General features: G+C 45.4%; 1 long non-coding RNA gene across 1 annotated transcript; it reads right to left on the reverse strand.

Annotated features, from left to right (window-relative positions):
- Positions 1-238: 238 nt before the first annotated feature.
- Positions 239-18505, reverse strand: LOC140695565 (uncharacterized). The gene is made up of 11 exons (XR_012071214.1): positions 17223-18505; positions 16367-17014; positions 13090-13162; positions 11923-12035; positions 11069-11714; positions 7786-7858; positions 6612-6682; positions 5758-6403; positions 2480-2552; positions 1324-1394; positions 239-1115 (listed from the first exon to the last, which is right to left on the reverse strand). It is a non-coding gene; the product is annotated as an uncharacterized lncRNA (long non-coding RNA).
- Positions 18506-19250: the final 745 nt, after the last annotated feature.

Here is a 19250-nt window from a genome sequence, read left to right on the forward strand (position 1 = left end):
TTTCCTAGTCCGTGATGTAGACTTGTATGTCTTCCAACAGGACGAAGGAAGGCCATATTCTAGGCTACGTAGAGAAGAAATGTAAGAAGCTTATAACAAAGGCATGTAGCTCTGCCAAAGTGTACTAAGTGCAAAAGAGACCGACAGCAAAGTGCACATTTGGGTTGCTTTCATTTCTTGGAATTTCAGCCCCCATGAATCCAATGGATCCATGTCCTGAGAGTGCGGGAGATTCAGCAAAAATTAGGCGACGCATATGTATTCCGGGTGTACGGATATTATAGGAACATAAGTCTCCTTTAGTGGGTCCCTGTGTACTGTGAACTGTTAGAAAGTTTAAAGACGTGTGAAACCATCAACTGAAAAGGGACACACTTCCCTCCATTGGTACGGTGCATAGAGCTCTGAACAAAAGGAAAGAGGGAAGAAGAAAGGCCCATGGGATGCTAGTGGGTAGAATCACATTTACCTTAGGAACCTCTCTTCGGATGCAGCCCCTCCCCCAACACTGACAAGATGCAGCAGCCATTGGGGATGGCAGTTAGCGGTTGGATTCCAGGTGGAATGTTGGTGTTTACCGCGAGGCTTGTTGTGGCTGTTGGATCCTAGGTAACCGGGCAGAGTTCTGTGGGTGGATCAGTGTGATGGAGGGGCTGCCGCCCTCTGTGGAGCTTGGCTTAGGTGTTTGGTCCGGGAAGCTGTGTAAGTTCGAGATACTGCTGCTGCCCAAAGACCTGAGTTCACAGGTCAGTTTCCAGAACCTGAAAGGGCAGACAGTGGAAGATCTGCCTGTCATCAGCTTACTGGTCAGGCTCCGAGGTACTTTCAGACTTGCCCAGTCCTGGTGAAGTCGACTTTAGGGGAGACACGAAGAGAAGCTGGCCGATAAGCTGGCTGCACGGATTGAGGAGAGATGCGAACACATGGATGAGAGATGTTCTGCTACAATGGAGAATACTGGCGTGGAGACAGCTGTAGAGGATACCAGGCTCAAAAGACATTCATGAGACATATTGAAACTCACTGATACAGGCAGAAACATACGGAGTGCCAACGTGGACTTGAGGAAGTTCCTCAATTCTCTTCTCCAAGAACGGGTCCAAGGTCCCTGACGTCTGAAGGAGAAGAAATGGCAGAGATGATCAAAACGCTCCTGTTCTTGGAAGAGGTCGTGAGAATCCACACGTCCCAAGGGGCATTCCCAAGCCATTCAGACCAAAATTCAACAAGCCCAGGTAAGCCTTTTCCCAGGTTTGGGCCTAGCTAGTGAGCACTTGCCCTTCCCTCCCCTCCACTCAGGCATCCATTTTGAAGGATCAGTACCTGAGCTGCAATGAAGCCATTACGAGAAGAGCAAGCCCCTCCTAGAATCAGAGTTCCTCCAGCTTCACTCTCTGTGAACAACAGTGAACACCTTAAAGGTCAAATAGTCTCGGCTGAAATAGATAAAATTGAATACATAGCTCACACCTAGAAACGATTTCCTTTGCTAGATTCAGCAAATGTTGTGTTTATGTCTTCCCTGGGGTGAAGGGAGTGTGGTAAGTGAGGGGAATCTTTGACTGAACATGAATCTGTATTAGGCTTCAGTTTTTCAAGACAGTAAAGGTAAATAGTACAAGTCAGAAAGTGAACTGAACTGTAAAAGTCGCCAATGACATTAAAGACACAGCTTATGTGGATCGTCTTTCACTTGAGTCAAGCCCCCGGGGGCACTATATTATGGGGGTGCAGACTTGGTTGCGTTAAATGGCTTTAAACTACAGGATCGGATGATTAAGCGTTCTCAACACTGATAGAAAAACACCTGGTTCTCAATAGACTAGCATAACTGCAGCAGGATTCTCCTAGCTAGAATGCCTCTACATTCAAACCTAAATGTATATATTTGGTTTGTTTCCTCTTGTATTTTCCTAGAGACGGATGTTACCCCTTGAAATGCCAACATTGGCCAGTAGGTGTCATTGGGATAAAGGGCACCACATGCACAAGTGTATCCAAGGATGGGGGTTATTCCATGTTTCCAACAGTTATTTCATGGTTCCTGTTGGTTTCGGAGGCTTCAACCTTAAAGAGCTGACATGACCCCTTGAACAGTTTGGACTGCTAGTTTGCATTCTATCTGTCTAGCTTTTCCGTAGAGCTGACAAAATGTTACCAAAATTGACAAGTCTGGCTTCTAGGTCGATTTAGTGTGTTTCAAAAAATAACTCCATTTTCGTATAACTCCCAAAACATGTAAATGAGTTCTGTTAAACTTCTTAAAGACTGCAAATTTGATATCAACACAATGTCAAAATAGTTGTCTTCGGACAATCCCTCCCACCACGGCTGTATAGAAACAAAGAGCTAAGCAAATATCACATTGCTGTGAAATGTATCTGGATAGTGTTGATTCATCGATGCCCAGTTGGCAGAGAAGAAGTGCAACCTGCACTCACTCGCTCCCATGTACAGTGCAATGGAAACATCCACTCACCCAGCCCTTAGCATAGGACACTGGCCGAAGAGAGGTCTGTTACTCCCAAAGACAGGATGAGGCCTCAGGACAACTGGAAGCAGGAGAATGCAAAGCAGGGAATGGAAACCAGTGCAGGTTCGGACCCCTGGTGATGGAGCAACAAGGGTGAAACTCTGTTTAACTTGGACGCACACTCTCAACCGGACAGGAGACATGGGTTTGAAGGTGATGTGCTGAGATTTACAAGAGTGCACAGCAGATGCTTGGCTGAGAGAACTCAAAGAAACCAGCGCAAAATATCCCCACAGTTAATTCTGAGACCAAGATCCAAGCTGCCAAATTTGAGGTAGCAGAGGCAATGGTCAGTGAGGCATAGAGCTACGGATGATGGCACCCGCTGAGTCTCAGGGATCTGGAGTGCGTTGTGGGATGTGGTCGGTCGAATCAAGAGAGCAAACCGAACTGTGTACCAATAATAAATCAACCACACTGGTCGCGCGGTTGCGATTGCCGATAGGTCCCATGGCCACAACCAGTACATCTGCAGGACCAGGGACCAATTGGGAATTTTGCCAATAGAGCACGTGTGGGGCTGAATCAGAGATATCGTGCATCTGGTCTGAGGGATCCAGGGGGCCTTGAATTTGAAATCAGAATGAAAAGCCTTAGGATATGCTACATTTGTAACCTGGGCTGGGATTATGGTTTGGTTTGAGTCACAGGATGCGCAACAACTCTGTGGTTGCCTTCGTGCACCCGTGCCACAATAATGAGAGGACAAGGAAGACTGGTCCAAGTCCACAGCGTGAGAAGAGGAAGCATTCCCTTCAGCACTATCTCCCAAATGCGGATGCTACATTTTGGATGGCACCGGCACGGTACGGCTCCTAGGACAACAAGGAAGGTCTGCGGGATCATTCCAGCAGGCCCTGATATGTGACATCCATAGATATGCTTCCACTGGTGTTTCTGTAGACAGAGAAGCTCTGGAAAGAACTGATTTCATTGGGACATTCCCGTGGCAATAAAAAGCAGAAGAGCACTCTCAGTTTGCTGTTTTGGAAACACTCCAAAATGACATAGAGAAGAATGCAGAGCTGAGAACTTTTAGAAGCTTCATTTCCACAAGAGGAAGTGTCCTGTGCACTTTCAGAAGTGTGAGATAAGTATAATCAAAATGAAGTTATGCTAATCGAAGTAGTATGGGTTGTTCATCACAACTAATGCAACACCAGCAATTGGAGATATACCAAACAACACACACAGGTACAGGTTATGGCATCAATGTCTAGGAGAAATTGTCCTCACAGAAATCCCATGGAATTGCGTAGAGACAAGAGTCTAAAATTTTCAATTAACAAAGCCCTAGAAGTCTACATTAGATACCTGATATTACCTGACCAGTAGAGATGAAGAAGAACAGTAAAAGAAACAGGAAGTACCATTTTCAGTTCCAAAGATATTGAAGGCGCAAAAGATAAGCTTTCAAACAACTAGTCTGCAAAACGCTATCCAGAACAAGTGTTGAAAATGAAGGTCAGGAAAACACTGAAGAACACCAGTGTCTCAGAATCACAAAAGGCAGAATACCAGAAAAGGGGAAGAGAAAGTCTAAACACGAGCCAAAAATATCAGGAAACTCCATGGTTGTGATAATATCAGGGCTAAAATTCAGTCCTTAGCAGACTAGATAATGCAGAGGGACGCGTGAATGACTGTGAAGACAGGGGAAGAGAAAAACCTCGGTCAGAAGCAGACATAGGAAAGCAAGTGCCAACCAATGAAAACATTGCCGTTGAATCCTGTGTTATGACAGGTCATGAAAGACTAGAATTCAATAGATTCCCAGATGGAAAAGCAAGAGATAAAGAAACAAAAAATGTCTGAAAATTTATCGGTAGAAAAATCAGACTGAAACTTGCTGAAAACCAAGAAAGAATCATCTATGCTAATTCAGGAAGTACACAGCATCCGAAGGAGGTGGAATCCCTATAGACCTACCAGCAGCTGTATGATTCAAATCAACAAATTTCACGAATATCCGAGTGATTTAAAATGCACCTGGAGGAAACAACATAGTCACAAGGAAACCTCCAGAGGGGTTTCAGCTGATATCTCGGCAGCAATATTGCAGGACAGGGAGGAGTGCCAGGACACAGACCATATCCTGAATGGCCAAATGCTGCCACCTAGGGTAGCCTATGCCACATGAACACCATTTCAAATAACGGCAGAGCTAGAGAATTCTACAGACAGGCAAATCTTAAAAGAATTCAGCAGTTCAAAAGTGTTTCTAAAAGAAAGGTTGAGAAAACTCCCCTGAATAGAAAAGCAGCAAGATGGAATGGAAAGAAGAAACCATTATTGGAAATGCAAGAAGAGCATGTGTGGCAGAGAAGAAAGAAGAAGAACTTAAAGAGGACATCAAAACCCTAAAGATGGGAGAGGGAAGCAGGAAATCATAGGTGATTGGAAGCACTCTCTTAAGTGAATCAGCTTATTTGACTCTGTTTGAAGCGAAAGGAGAGATGCATGGCCTGACGTGTTTGCAAAACAAGCGAGAAGAAGACCAACAAAGAATCAAACCAACAAACAAGCACCAAAATGGTATGGTTGGCTGACATATACAAAGGGAACCATGATTATTCAAAAGAAAATACTCAAGGTGAGGTCAAGGGTCATTCAGAACGCATCGACCCAGTATCGTGGCTTGCATGTACTCAGCACACTTGTATTCGGAAATCAGAAGCGTGCATTCATATTCGTAAATTTTGATTCATAAGAGCATATCGTGACCTAACACTAATGCCGATTTGGAATCAAATAGTTTCCTAGTCCGTGATGTAGACTTGTATGTCTTCCAACAGGACGAAGGAAGGCCATATTCTAGGCTACGTAGAGAAGAAATGTAAGAAGCCTATAACAAAGGCAAGTAGCTCTGCCAAAGTGTACTAAGTGCAAAAGAGACCGACAGCAAAGTGCACATTGGGGTTGGTTTCATTTCTTGGAATTTCAGCCCCCATGAATCCAATGGATCCATGTCCTGAGAGTGTGGGTGTTTCAGCAGAAATCAGGCGACGCATAAGTATTCCGGGTGTACGGATATTATAGGAACATAAGTCTCCTTTAGTGGGTCCCTGTGTACTGTGAACTGTTAGAAAGTTTAAAGACGTGTGAAACCATCAACTGAAAAGGGACACACTTCCCTCCATTGGTACGGTGCATAGAGCTCTGAACAAAAGGAAAGAGGGAAGAAGAAAGGCCCATGGGACGCTAGTGGGTAGAATCACATTTACCTTAGGAACCTCTCTTCGGATGCAGCCCCTCCCCCAACACTGACAAGATGCAGCAGCCATTGGGGATGGCAGTTAGCGGTTGGATTCCAGGTGGAATGTTGGTGTTTACCGCGAGGCTTGTTGTGGCTGTTGGATCCTAGGTAACCGGGCAGAGTTCTGTGGGTGGATCAGTGTGATGGAGGGGCTGCCGCCCTCTGTGGAGCTTGGCTTAGGTGTTTGGTCCGGGAAGCTGTGTAAGTTCGAGATACTGCTGCTGCCCAAAGACCTGAGTTCACAGGTCAGTTTCCAGAACCTGAAAGGGCAGACAGTGGAAGATCTGCCTGTCATCAGCTTACTGGTCAGGCTCCGAGGTACTTTCAGACTTGCCCAGTCCTGGTGAAGTCGACTTTAGGGGAGACACGAAGAGAAGCTGGCCGATAAGCTGGCTGCACGGATTGAGGAGAGATGCGAACACATGGATGAGAGATGTTCTGCTACAATGGAGAATACTGGCGTGGAGACAGCTGTAGAGGATACCAGGCTCAAAAGACATTCATGAGACATATTGAAACTCACTGATACAGGCAGAAACATACGGAGTGCCAACGTGGACTTGAGGAAGTTCCTCAATTCTCTTCTCCAATAACGGGTCCAAGGTCCCTGACGTCTGAAGGAGAAGAAATGGCAGAGATGATCAAAACGCTCCTGTTCTTGGAAGAGGTCGTGAGAACCCACACGTCCCAAGGGGCATTCCCAAGCCATTCAGACCAAAATTCAACAAGCCCAGGTAAGCCTTTTCCCAGGTTTGGGCCTAGCTAGTGAGCACTTGCCCTTCCCTCCCCTCCACTCAGGCATCCATTTTGAAGGATCAGTACCTGAGCTGCAATGAAGCCATTACGAGAAGAGCAAGCCCCTCCTAGAATCAGAGTTCCTCCAGCTTCACTCTCTGTGAACAACAGTGAACACCTTAAAGGTCAAATAGTCTCGGCTGAAATAGATAAAATTGAATACATAGCTCACACCTAGAAACGAATGTCCCTTCCGCTAGATTCAGCAAATGTTGTGTTTATGTCTTCCCTGGGGTGAAGGGGAGTGTGGTAAGTGAGGGGAATCTTTGAGCTGAACATGAATCTGTATTAGGCTTCAGTTTTTCAAGACAGTAAAGGTAAATAGTACAAGTCAGAAGTGAACTGAACTGTAAAAGTCGCCAATGACATTAAAGACACAGCTTATGTGGATCGTCTTTCACTTGAGTCAAGCCCCCGGGGGCACTATATCATGGGGGTGCAGACTTGGTTGCGTTAAATGGCTTTAAACTACAGGGATCGGATGATTAAGCGTTCTCAACACTGATAGAAAAACACCTGGTTCTCAATAGACTAGCATAACTGCAGCAGGATTCTCCTAGCTAGAATGCCTCTAGGTGCTTTGGATTCGAACCTAAATGTATATATTTGGTTTGTTTCCTCTTGTGTTTTCCTAGAGACGGATGTTACCCCTTGAAATGCCAACATTGGCCAGTAGGTGTCATTGGGGATAAAGGGCACCACATGCACAAGTGTATCCAAGGTTGGGGGTTTATTCCATGGTTTCCAAAAGTTATTTCATGGTTCCTGTTGGTTTCGGAGGCTTCAACCTTAAAGAGCTGACATGACCCCTTGAACAGTTTGGACTGCTAGTTTGCATTCTATCTGTCTAGCTTTTCCGTAGAGCTGACAAAATGTTACCAAAATTGACAAGTCTGGCTTCTAGGTCGATTTAGTGTGTTTTCAAAAAATAACTCCATTTTCGTATAACTCCCAAAACATGTAAATGAGTTCTGTTAAACTTCTTAAAGACTGCAAATGGGATATCAACACAATGTCAAAATAGTTGTCTTCGGGACAATCCCTCCCACCACGGCTGTATAGAAACAAAGAGCTAAGCAAATATCACATTTCTGTGAAATGTATCTGGATAGAGTTGATTCATCGATGCAAAGTGGCAGAGAAGAAGTGCAACCTGCACTCACTCGCTCCCATGTACAGAGCAATGGAAACATCCACTCACCCAGCCCTTAGCATAGGACACTGGTCGAAGAGAGGTCTGCTAATCCCAAAGACAGGATGAGGCCTCAGGACACCTGGAAGCAGGAGAATGCAAAGCAGGGAATGGAAACCAGTGCAGGTTCGGACCCCTGGTGATGGAGCAACAAGGTGAATCTCTGTTTAACTTGGACGCACACTCTCAAGCGGACGGGAGACATGGGTTTGAAGGTGATGTGCTGAGATTTACAAGAGTGCACAGCAGATGCTTGGCTGAGAGAACTCAACGAAACCAGCGCAAAATATCCCCACAGTTAATTCTGAGACCAAGATCCAAGCTGCCAAATTTGAGGTAGCAGAGGCAATGGTCAGTGAGGCATAGAGCTACGGATGATGGCACCCGCTGAGTCTCAGGGATCTGGAGTGCGTTGTGGGATGTGGTGGGTCGAATCAAGAGAGCAAACCGAACTGTGTACCAATAATAAATCAACCACACTGGTCGCGCGGTTGCGATTGCCGATAGGTCCCATGGCCACACCCAGTACATCTGCAGGACCAGGGACCAATTGGGAATTTTGCCAATAGAGCACGGGTGGGGCTGAATCAGAGATATCGTGCATCTGGTCTGAGGGATCCAGGGGGCCTTGAATTTGAAATCAGAATGAAAAGCCTTAGGATATGCTACATTCGTAACCTGGGCTGGGATTATGGTTTGGTTTGAGTCACAGGATGCGCAACAACTCTGTGGTTGCCTTCGTGCACCCGTGCCACAATGATGAGAGGACAAGGAAGACTGGTCCAAGTCCACAGCGTGAGAAGAGGAAGCATTCCCTTCAGCACTATCTCCCAAAAGCGGATGCTACATTTTGGATGGCACCGGCACGGTACGGCTCCTAGGACAACAAGGAAGGTCTGCGGGATCATTCCAGCAGGCCTGATATGTGACATCCATAGATATGCTTCCACTGGTGTTTCTGTAGACAGAGAAGCTCTGGAAAGGACTGATTTCATTGGGACATTCCCGTGGGAATAAAAAGCAGAAGAGCACTCTCAGTTTGCTGTTTTGGAAACACTCCAAAATGACATAGAGAAGAATGCAGAGCTGAGAACTTTTAGAAGCTTCATTTCCACAAGAGGAAGTGTCCTGTGCACTTTCAGAAGTGTGAGATAAGTATAATCAAAATGAAGTTATGCTAATCGAAGTAGTATGGGTTGTTCATCACAACTAATGCAACACCAGCAATTGGAGATATACCAAACAACACACACAGGTACAGGTTATGGCATCAATGTCTAGGAGAAATTGTCCTCACAGAAATCCCATGGAATTGCGTAGAGACAAGAGTCTAAAATTTTCAATTAACAAAGCCCTAGAAGTCTACATTAGATACCTGATATTACCTGACCAGTAGAGATGAAGAAGAACAGTAAAAGAAACAGGAAGTACCATTTTCAGTTCCAAAGATATTGAAGGCGCAAAAGATAAGCTTTCAAACAACTAGTCTGCAAAACGCTATCCAGAACAAGTGTTGAAAATGAAGGTCAGGAAAACACTGAAGAACACCAGTGTCTCAGAATCACAAAAGGCAGAATACCAGAAAAGGGGAAGAGAAAGTCTAAACACGAGCCAAAAATATCAGGAAACTCCATGGTTGTGATAATATCAGGGCTAAAATTCATTCCTTAGCAGACTAGATAATGCAGAGGGACGCGTGAATGACTGTGAAGACAGGGGAAGAGAAAAACCTCGGTCAGAAGCAGACATAGGAAAGCAAGTGCCAACCAATGAAAACATTGCCGTTGAATCCTGTGTTAAGACTGGTCATGAAAGACTAGAATTCAATAGATTCCCAGATGGAAAAAGCAAGAGATAAAGAAACAAAAAATGTCTGAAAATTTATCGGTAGAAAAATCAGACTGAAACTTGCTGAAAACCAAGAAAGAATCATCTATGCTAATTCAGGAAGTACACAGCATCCAAAGGAGGTGGAATCCCTATAGACCTACCAGCAGCTGTATGATTCAAATCAACAAAGTTCACGAATATCCGAGTGATTTAAAATGCACCTGGAGGGAAACAACATAGTCCACAAGGAAACCTCCAGAGGGGTTTCAGCTGATATCTCGGCAGCAATATTGCAGGACAGGGAGGAGTGCCAGGACACAGACCATATCCTGAACGGCCAAATGCTGCCACCTAGGGTAGCCTATGCCACATGAACACCATTTCAAATAACGGCAGAGCTAGAGAATTCTACAGACCGGCAATCTTAAAAGAATTCCAGCAGTTCAAAAAGTGTTTCTAAAAGGAAAGGTTGAGAAAACTCCCCTGAATAGAAAAGCAGCAAGATGGAATGGAAAGAAGAAACCATTATTGGAAATGCAAGAAGAGCATGTGTGGCAGACAAGAAAGAAAAAGAAGTTAAGGAGGACATCAAAACCCTAAAGATGGGAGAGGGAAGCAGGAAATCATAGGTGATTGGAAGCACTCTCTTAAGTGAATCAGCTTATTTGACTCTGTTTGAAGCGAAGGAGAGATGCATGGCCTGACGTGTTTGCAAAACAAGCGAGAAGGAAGACCAACAAAGAATCAAACCAACAAACAAGCACCAAAATGGTATGGTTGGCTGACATATACAAAGGGAACCATGATTATTCAAAAGAAAATACTCAAGGTGAGGTCAAGGGTCATTCAGAACGCATCGACCCAGTATCGTGGCTTGCATGTAACTCAGCACACTTGTATTCGGAAATCAGAAGCGTGCATTCATATTCGAAATTTTGATTCATAAGAGCATATCGTGACCTAACACTAATCGCGATTTGGAATCAAATGGTTTCCTAGTCCGTGATGTAGACTTGTATGTCTTCCAACAGGACGAAGGAAGGCCATATTCTAGGCTACGTAGAGAAGAAATGTAAGAAGCCTATAACAAAGGCAAGTAGGCTCTGCCAAAGTGTACTAAGTGCAAAAGAGACCGACAGCAAAGTGCACATTGGGGTTGGTTTCATTTCTTGGAATTTCAGCCCCCATGAATCCAATGGATCCATGTCCCTGAGAGTGTGGGTGTTTCAGCAGAAATCAGGCGACGCATAAGTATTCCGGGTGTACGGATATTATAGGAACATAAGTCTCCTTTAGTGGGTCCCTGTGTACTGTGAACTGTTAGAAAGTTTAAAGACGTGTGAAACCATCAACTGAAAAGGACCACACTTCCCTCCATTGGTACGGTGCATAGAGCTCTGAACAAAAGGAAAGAGGGAAGAAGAAAGGCCCATGGGACGCTAGTGGGTAGAATCCCATTTACCTTAGGAACCTCTCTTCGGATGCAGCCCCTCCCCCAACACTGTCAAGATGCAGCAGCCATTGGGGATGGCAGTTAGCGGTTGGATTCCAGGTGGAATGTTGGTGTTTACCGCGAGGCTTGTTGTGGCTGTTGGATCCTAGGTAACCGGGCAGAGTTCTGTGGGTGGATCAGTGTGATGGAGGGGCTGCCGCCCTCTGTGGAGCTTGGCTTAGGTGTTTGGTCCGGGAAGCTGTGTAAGTTCGAGATACTGCTGCTGCCCAAAGACCTGAGTTCACAGGTCAGTTTCCAGAACCTGAAAGGGCAGACAGTGGAAGATCTGCCTGTCATCAGCTTACTGGTCAGGCTCCGAGGTACTTTCAGACTTGCCCAGTCCTGGTGAAGTCGACTTTAGGGGAGACACGAAGAGAAGCTGGCCGATAAGCTGGCTGCACGGATTGAGGAGAGATGTGAACACATGGATGAGAGATGTTCTGCTACAATGGAGAATACTGGCGTGGAGACAGCTGTAGAGGATACCAGGCTCAAAAGACATTCATGAGACATATTGAAACTCACTGATACAGGCAGAAACATACGGAGTGCCAACGTGGACTTGAGGAAGTTCCTCAATTCTCTTCTCCAAGAACGGGTCCAAGGTCCCTGACGTCTGAAGGAGAAGAAATGGCAGAGATGATCAAAACGCTCCTGTTCTTGGAAGAGGTCGTGAGAATCCACACGTCCCAAGGGGCATTCCCAAGCCATTCAGACCAAAATTCAACAAGCCCAGGTAAGCCTTTTCCCAGGTTTGGGCCTAGCTAGTGAGCACTTGCCCTTCCCTCCCCTCCACTCAGGCATCCATTTTGAAGGATCAGTACCTGAGCTGCAATGAAGCCATTACGAGAAGAGCAAGCCCCTCCTAGAATCAGAGTTCCTCCAGCTTCACTCTCTGTGAACAACCGTGAACACCTTAAAGGTCAAATAGTCTCGGCTGAAATAGATAAAATTGAATACATAGCTCACACCTAGAAACGATGTCCTTCCGCTAGATTCAGCAAATGTTGTGTTTATGTCTTCCCTGGGGTGAAGGGAGTGTGGTAAGTGAGGGGAATCTTTGACTGAACATGAATCTGTATTAGGCTTCAGTTTTTCAAGACAGTAAAGGTAAATAGTACAAGTCAGAAAGTGAACTGAACTGTAAAAGTCGCCAATGACATTAAAGACACAGCTTATGTGGATCGTCTTTCACTTGAGTCAAGCCCCCGGGGGCACTATATCATGGGGGTGCAGACTTGGTTGCGTTAAATGGCTTTAAACTACAGGATCGGATGATTAAGCGTTCTCAACACTGATAGAAAAACACCTGGTTCTCAATAGACTAGCATAACTGCAGCAGGATTCTCCTAGCTAGAATGCCTCTAGGTGCTTTTGGATTCAAACCTAAATGTATATATTTGGTTTGTTTCCTCTTGCATTTTCCTAGAGACGGATGTTACCCCTTGAAATGCCAACATTGGCCAGTAGGTGTCATTGGGATAAAGGGCACCACATGCACAAGTGTATCCAAGGTTGGGGGTTATTCCATGTTTCCAACAGTTATTTCATGGTTCCTGTTGGTTTCGGAGGCTTCAACCTTAAAGAGCTGACATGACCCCTTGAACAGTTTGGACTGCTAGCTTGCATTCTATCTGTCTAGCTTTTCCGTAGAGCTGACAAAATGTTACCAAAATTGACAAGTCTGGCTTCTAGGTCGATTTAGTGTGTTTCAAAAAATAACTCCATTTTCGTATAACTCCCAAAACATGTAAATGAGTTCTGTTAAACTTCTTAAAGACTGCAAATGGGATATCAACACAATGTCAACATAGTTGTCTTCGGACAATCCCTCCCACCACGGCTGTATAGAAACAAAGAGCTAAGCAAATATCACATTTCTGTGAAATGTATCTGGATAGTGTTGATTCATCAATGCCCAGTTGGCAGAGAAGAAGTGCAACCTGCACTCACTCGCTCCCATGTACAGAGCAATGGAAACATCCACTCACCCAGCCCTTAGCATAGGACACTGGCCGAAGAGAGGTCTGTTACTCCCAAAGACAGGATGAGGCCTCAGGACACCTGGAAGCAGGAGAATGCAAAGCAGGGAATGGAAACCAGTGCAGGTTCGGACCCCTGGTGATGGAGCAACAAGGGTGAAACTCTGTTTAACTTGGACGCACACTCTCAAGCGGACAGGAGACATGGGTTTGAAGGTGATGTGCTGAGATTTACAAGAGTGCACAGCAGATGCTTGGCTGAGAGAACTCAAAGAAACCAGCGCAAAATATCCCCACAGTTAATTCTGAGACCAAGATCCAAGCTGCCAAATTTGAGGTAGCAGAGGCAATGGTCAGTGAGGCATAGAGCTACGGATGATGGCACACGCTGAGTCTCAGGGATCTGGAGTGCGTTGTGGGATGTGGTGGGTCGAATCAAGAGAGCAAACCGAACTGTGTACCAATAATAAATCAACCACACTGTTCGCGCGGTTGCGATTGCCGATAGGTCCCATGGCCACACCCAGTACATCTGCAGGACCAGGGACCAATTGGGAATTTTGCCAATAGAGCACGTGTGGGGCTGAATCAGAGATATCGTGCATCTGGTCTGAGGGATCCAGGGGGCCTTGAATTTGAAATCAGAATGAAAAGCCTTAGGATATGCTACATTCATAACCTGGGCTGGGATTATGGTTTGGTTTGAGTCACAGGATGCGCAACAACTCTGTGGTTGCCTTCGTGCACCCGTGCCACAAGGATGAGAGGACAAGGAAGAGTGGTCCAAGTCCACAGCGTGAGAAGAGGAAGCATTCCCTTCAGCACTATCTCCCAAAAGCGGATGCTACATTTTGGATGGCACCGGCACGGTACGGCCCCTAGGACCACAAGGAAGGTCTGCGGGATCATTCCAGCAGGCCCTGATATGTGACATCCATAGATATGCTTCCACTGGTGTTTCTGTAGACAGAGAAGCTCTGGAAAGAACTGATTTCATTGGGACATTCCCGTGGCAATAAAAAGCAGAAGAGCACTCTCAGTTTGCTGTTTTGGAAACACTCCAAAATGACATAGAGAAGAATGCAGAGCTGAGAACTTCTAGAAGCTTCATTTCCACAAGAGGAAGTGTCCTGTGCACTTTCAGAAGTGTGAGATAAGTATAATCAAAATGAAGTTATGCTAATCGAAGTAGTATGGGTTGTTCATCACAACTAATGCAACACCAGCAATTGGAGATATACCAAACAACACACACAGGTACAGGTTATGGCATCAATGTCTAGGAGAAATTGTCCTCACAGAAATCCCATGGAATTGCGTAGAGACAAGAGTCTAAAATTTTCAATTAACAAAGCCCTAGAAGTCTACATTAGATACCTGATATTACCTGACCAGTAGAGATGAAGAAGAACAGTAAAAGAAACAGGAAGTACCATTTTCAGTTCCAAAGATATTGAAGGCGCAAAAGATAAGCTTTCAAACAACTAGTCTGCAAAACGCTATCCAGAACAAGTGTTGAAAATGAAGGTCAGGAAAACACTGAAGAACACCAGTGTCTCAGAATCACAAAAGGCAGAATACCAGAAAAGGGGAAGAGAAAGTCTAAACACGAGCCAAAAATATCAGGAAACTCCATGGTTGTGATAATATCAGGGCTAAAATTCAGTCCTTAGCAGACTAGATAATGCAGAGGGACGCGTGAATGTCTGTGAAGACAGGGGAAGAGAAAAACCTCGGTCAGAAGCAGACATAGGAAAGCAAGTGCCAACCAATGAAAACATTGCCGTTGAATCCTGTGTTAAGACTGGTCATGAAAGACTAGAATTCAATAGATTCCCAGATGGAAAAGCAAGAGATAAAGAAACAAAAAATGTCTGAAAATTTATCGGTAGAAAAATCAGACTGAAACTTGCTGAAAACCAAGAAAGAATCATCTATGCTAATTCAGGAAGTACACAGCATCCAAAGGAGGTGGAATCCCTATAGACCTACCAGCAGCTGTATGATTCAAATCAACAAAGTTCACGAATATCCGAGTGATTTAAAATGCACCTGGAGGAAACAACATAGTCACAAGGAAACCTCCAGAGGGGTTTCAGCTGATATCTCGGCAGCAATATTGCAGGACAGGGAGGAGTGCCAGGACACAGACCATATCCTGAATGGCCAAATGCTGCCACCTAGGGTAGCCTATGCCACATGAACACCATTTCAAATAACGGCAGAGCTAGAGAATTCTACAGACCGGCAAATCTTAAAAGAATTCAGCAGTTCAAATTTTTTCTAAAAGAAAGTTTGAGAAAACTCCCCTGAATAGAAAAGCAGCAAGATGGAATGGAAAGAAGAAACCATTATTGGAAATGCAAGAAGAGCATGTGTGGCAGAGAAGAAAGAAGAAGAACTTAAGGAGGACATCAAAACCCTAAAGATGGGAGAGGGAAGCAGGAAATCATAGGTGATTGGAAGCACTCTCTTAAGTGAATCAGCTTATTTGACTCTGTTTGAAGCGAAAGGAGAGATGCATGGCCTGACGTGTTTGCAAAACAAGCGAGAAGAAGACCAACAAAGAATCAAACCAACAAACAAGCACCAAAATGGTATGGTTGGCTGACATATACAAAGGGAACCATGATTATTCAAAAGAAAATACTCAAGGTGAGGTCAAGGGTCATTCAGAACGCATCGACCCAGTATCGTGGCTTGCATGTACTCAGCACACTTGTATTCGGAAATCAGAAGCGTGCATTCATATTCGTAAATTTTGATTCATAAGAGCATATCGTGACCTAACACTAATGCCGATTTGGAATCAAATGGTTTCCTAGTCCGTGATGTAGACTTGTATGTCTTCCAACAGGACGAAGGAAGGCCATATTCTAGGCTACGTAGAGAAGAAATGTAAGAAGCCTATAACAAAGGCAAGTAGCTCTGCCAAAGTGTACTAAGTGCAAAAGAGACCGACAGCAAAGTGCACATTGGGGTTGGTTTCATTTCTTGGAATTTCAGCCCCCATGAATCCAATGGATCCATGTCCTGAGAGTGCGGGAGATTCAGCAGAAATCAGGCGACGCATATGTATTCCGGGGTGTACGGATATTATAGGAACATAAGTCTCCTTTAGTGGGTCCCTGTGTACTGTGAACTGTTAGAAAGTTTAAAGACGTGTGAAACCATCAACTGAAAAGGGACACACTTCCCTCCATTGGTACGGTGCATAGAGCTCTGAACAAAAGGAAAGAGGGAAGAAGAAAGGCCCATGGGACGCTAGTGGGTAGAATCACATTACCTTAGGAACCTCTCTTCGGATGCAGCCCCTCCCCCAACACTGACAAGATGCAGCAGCCATTGGGGATGGCAGTTAGCGGTTGGATTCCAGGTGGAAATGTTGGTGTTTACCGCGAGGCTTGTTGTGGCTGTTGGATCCTAGGTAACCGGGCAGAGTTCTGTGGGTGGATCAGTGTGATGGAGGGGCTGCCGCCCTCTGTGGAGCTTGGCTTAGGTGTTTGGTCCGGGAAGCTGTGTAAGTTCGAGATACTGCTGCTGCCCAAAGACCTGAGTTCACAGGTCATTTTCCAGAAACTGAAAGGGCAGACAGTGGAAGATCTGCCTGTCATCAGCTTACTGGTCAGGCTCCGAGGTACTTTCAGACTTGCCCAGTCCTGGTGAAGTCGACTTTAGGGGAGACACGAAGAGAAGCTGGCCGATAAGCTGGCTGCACGGATGAGGAGAGATGTGAACAAATGGATGAGAGATGTTCTGCTACAATGGAGAATACTGGCGTGGAGACAGCTGTAGAGGATACCAGGCTCAAAAGACATTCATGAGACATATTGAAACTCACTGATACAGGCAGAAACATACGGAGTGGGCCAACGTGGACTTGAGGAAGTTCCTCAATTCTCTTCTCCAATAACGGGTCCAAGGTCCCTGACGTCTGAAGGAGAAGAAATGGCAGAGATGATCAAAACGCTCCTGTTCTTGGAAGAGGTCGTGAGAATCCACACGTCCCAAGGGGCATTCCCAAGCCATTCAGACCAAAATTCAACAAGCCCAGGTAAGCCTTTTCCCAGGTTTGGGCCTAGCTAGTGAGCACTTGCCCTTCCCTCCCCTCCTCTCAGGCATCCATTTTGAAGGATCAGTACCTGAGCTGCAATGAAGCCATTACGAGAAGAGCAAGCCCCTCCTAGAATCAGAGTTCCTCCAGCTTCACTCTCTGTGAACAACAGTGAACACCTTAAAGGTCAAATAGTCTCGGCTGAAATAGATAAATTGAATACATAGCTCACACCTAGAAACGATGTCCTTCCGCTAGATTCAGCAAATGTTGTGTTTATGTCTTCCCTGGGGTGAAGGGAGTGTGGTAAGTGAGGGGAATCTTTGACTGAACATGAATCTGTATTAGGCTTCAGTTTTTCAAGACAGTAAAGGTAAATAGTACAAGTCAGAAAGTGAACTGAACTGTAAAAGTCGCCAATGACATTAAAGACACAGCTTATGTGGATCGTCTTTCACTTGAGTCAAGCCCCCGGGGGCACTATATCATGGGGGTGCAGACTTGGTTGCGTTAAATGGCTTTAAACTACAGGATCGGATGATTAAGCGTTCTCAACACTGAAAGAAAACACCTGGTTCTCAATAGACTAGCATAACTGCAGCAGGATTCTCCTAGCTAGAATGCCTCTAGGTGCTTTTGGATTCAAACCTAAATGTATATATTTGGTTTGTTTCCTCTTGTATTTTCCTAGAGAGGGATGTTACCCCTTGAAATGCCAACATTGGCCAGTAGGTGTCATTGGGATAAAGGGCACCACATGCACAAGTGTATCCAAGGTTGGGGGTTATTCCATGTTTCCAACAGTTATTTCATGGTTCCTGTTGGTTTCGGAGGCTTCAACCTTAAAGAGCTGACATGACCCCTTGAACAGTTTGGACTGCTAGCTTGCATTCTATCTGTCTAGCTTTTCCGTAGAGCTGACAAAATGTTACCAAAATTGACAAGTCTGGCTTCTAGGTCGATTACTGTGTTTCAAAAAATAACTCCATTTTCGTATAACTCCCAAAACATGTAAATGAGTTCTGTTAAACTTCTTAAAGGCTGCAAATGGGATATCAACACAATGTCAAAATAGTTGTCTTCGGACAATCCCTCCCACAACGGCTGTATAGAAACAAAGAGCTAAGCAAATATCACATTTCTGTGAAATGTATCTGGATAGTGTTGATTCATCAATGCCCAGTTGGCAGAGAAGAAGTGCAACCTGCACTCACTCGCTCCCATGTACAGAGCAATGGAAACATCCACTCACCCAGCCCTTAGCATAGGACACTGGCCGAAGAGAGGTCTGTAACTCCCAAAGACAGGATGAGGCCTCAGGACACCTGGAAGCAGGAGAATGCAAAGCAGGGAATGGAAACCAGTGCAGGTTCGGACCCCTGGTGATGGAGCAACAAGGGTGAAACTCTGTTTAACTTGGACGCACACTCTCAAGCGGACAGGAGACATGGGTTTGAAGGTGATGTGCTGAGATTTACAAGAGTGCACAGCAGATGCTTGGCTGAGAGAACTCAAAGAACCAGCGCAAAATATCCCCACAGTTAATTCTGAGACCAAGATCCAAGCTGCCCAAATTTGAGGTAGCAGAGGCAATGGTCAGTGAGGCATAGAGCTACGGATGATGGCACCCGCTGAGTCTCAGGGATCTGGAGTGCGTTGTGGGATGTGGTGGGTCGAATCAAGAGAGCAAACCGAACTGTGTACCAATAATAAATCAAACACACTGGTCGCGCGGTTGCGATTGCCGATAGGTCCCATGGCCACACCCAGTACATCTGCAGGACCAGGGACCAATTGGGAATTTTTGCCAATAGAGCACGTGTGGGGCTGAATCAGAGATATCGTGCATCTGGTCTGAGGGATCCAGGGGGCCTTGATTTGAAATCAGAATGAAAAGCCTTAGGATATGCTACATTCATAACCTGGGCTGGGATTATGGTTTGGTTTGAGTCACAGGATGCGCAACAACTCTGTGGTTGCCTTCGTGCACCCGTGCCACAAGGATGAGAGGACAAGGAAGAGTGGTCCAAGTCCACAGCGTGAGAAGAGGAAGCATTCCCTTCAGCACTATCTCCCAAAAGCGGATGCTACATTTTGGATGGCACCGGCACGGTAC

The sequence above is a fragment of the Vicugna pacos genome, unplaced genomic scaffold (assembly GCF_048564905.1).
Source record: "Vicugna pacos unplaced genomic scaffold, VicPac4 scaffold_404, whole genome shotgun sequence".
Taxonomy (NCBI): domain Eukaryota; kingdom Metazoa; phylum Chordata; class Mammalia; order Artiodactyla; family Camelidae; genus Vicugna; species Vicugna pacos.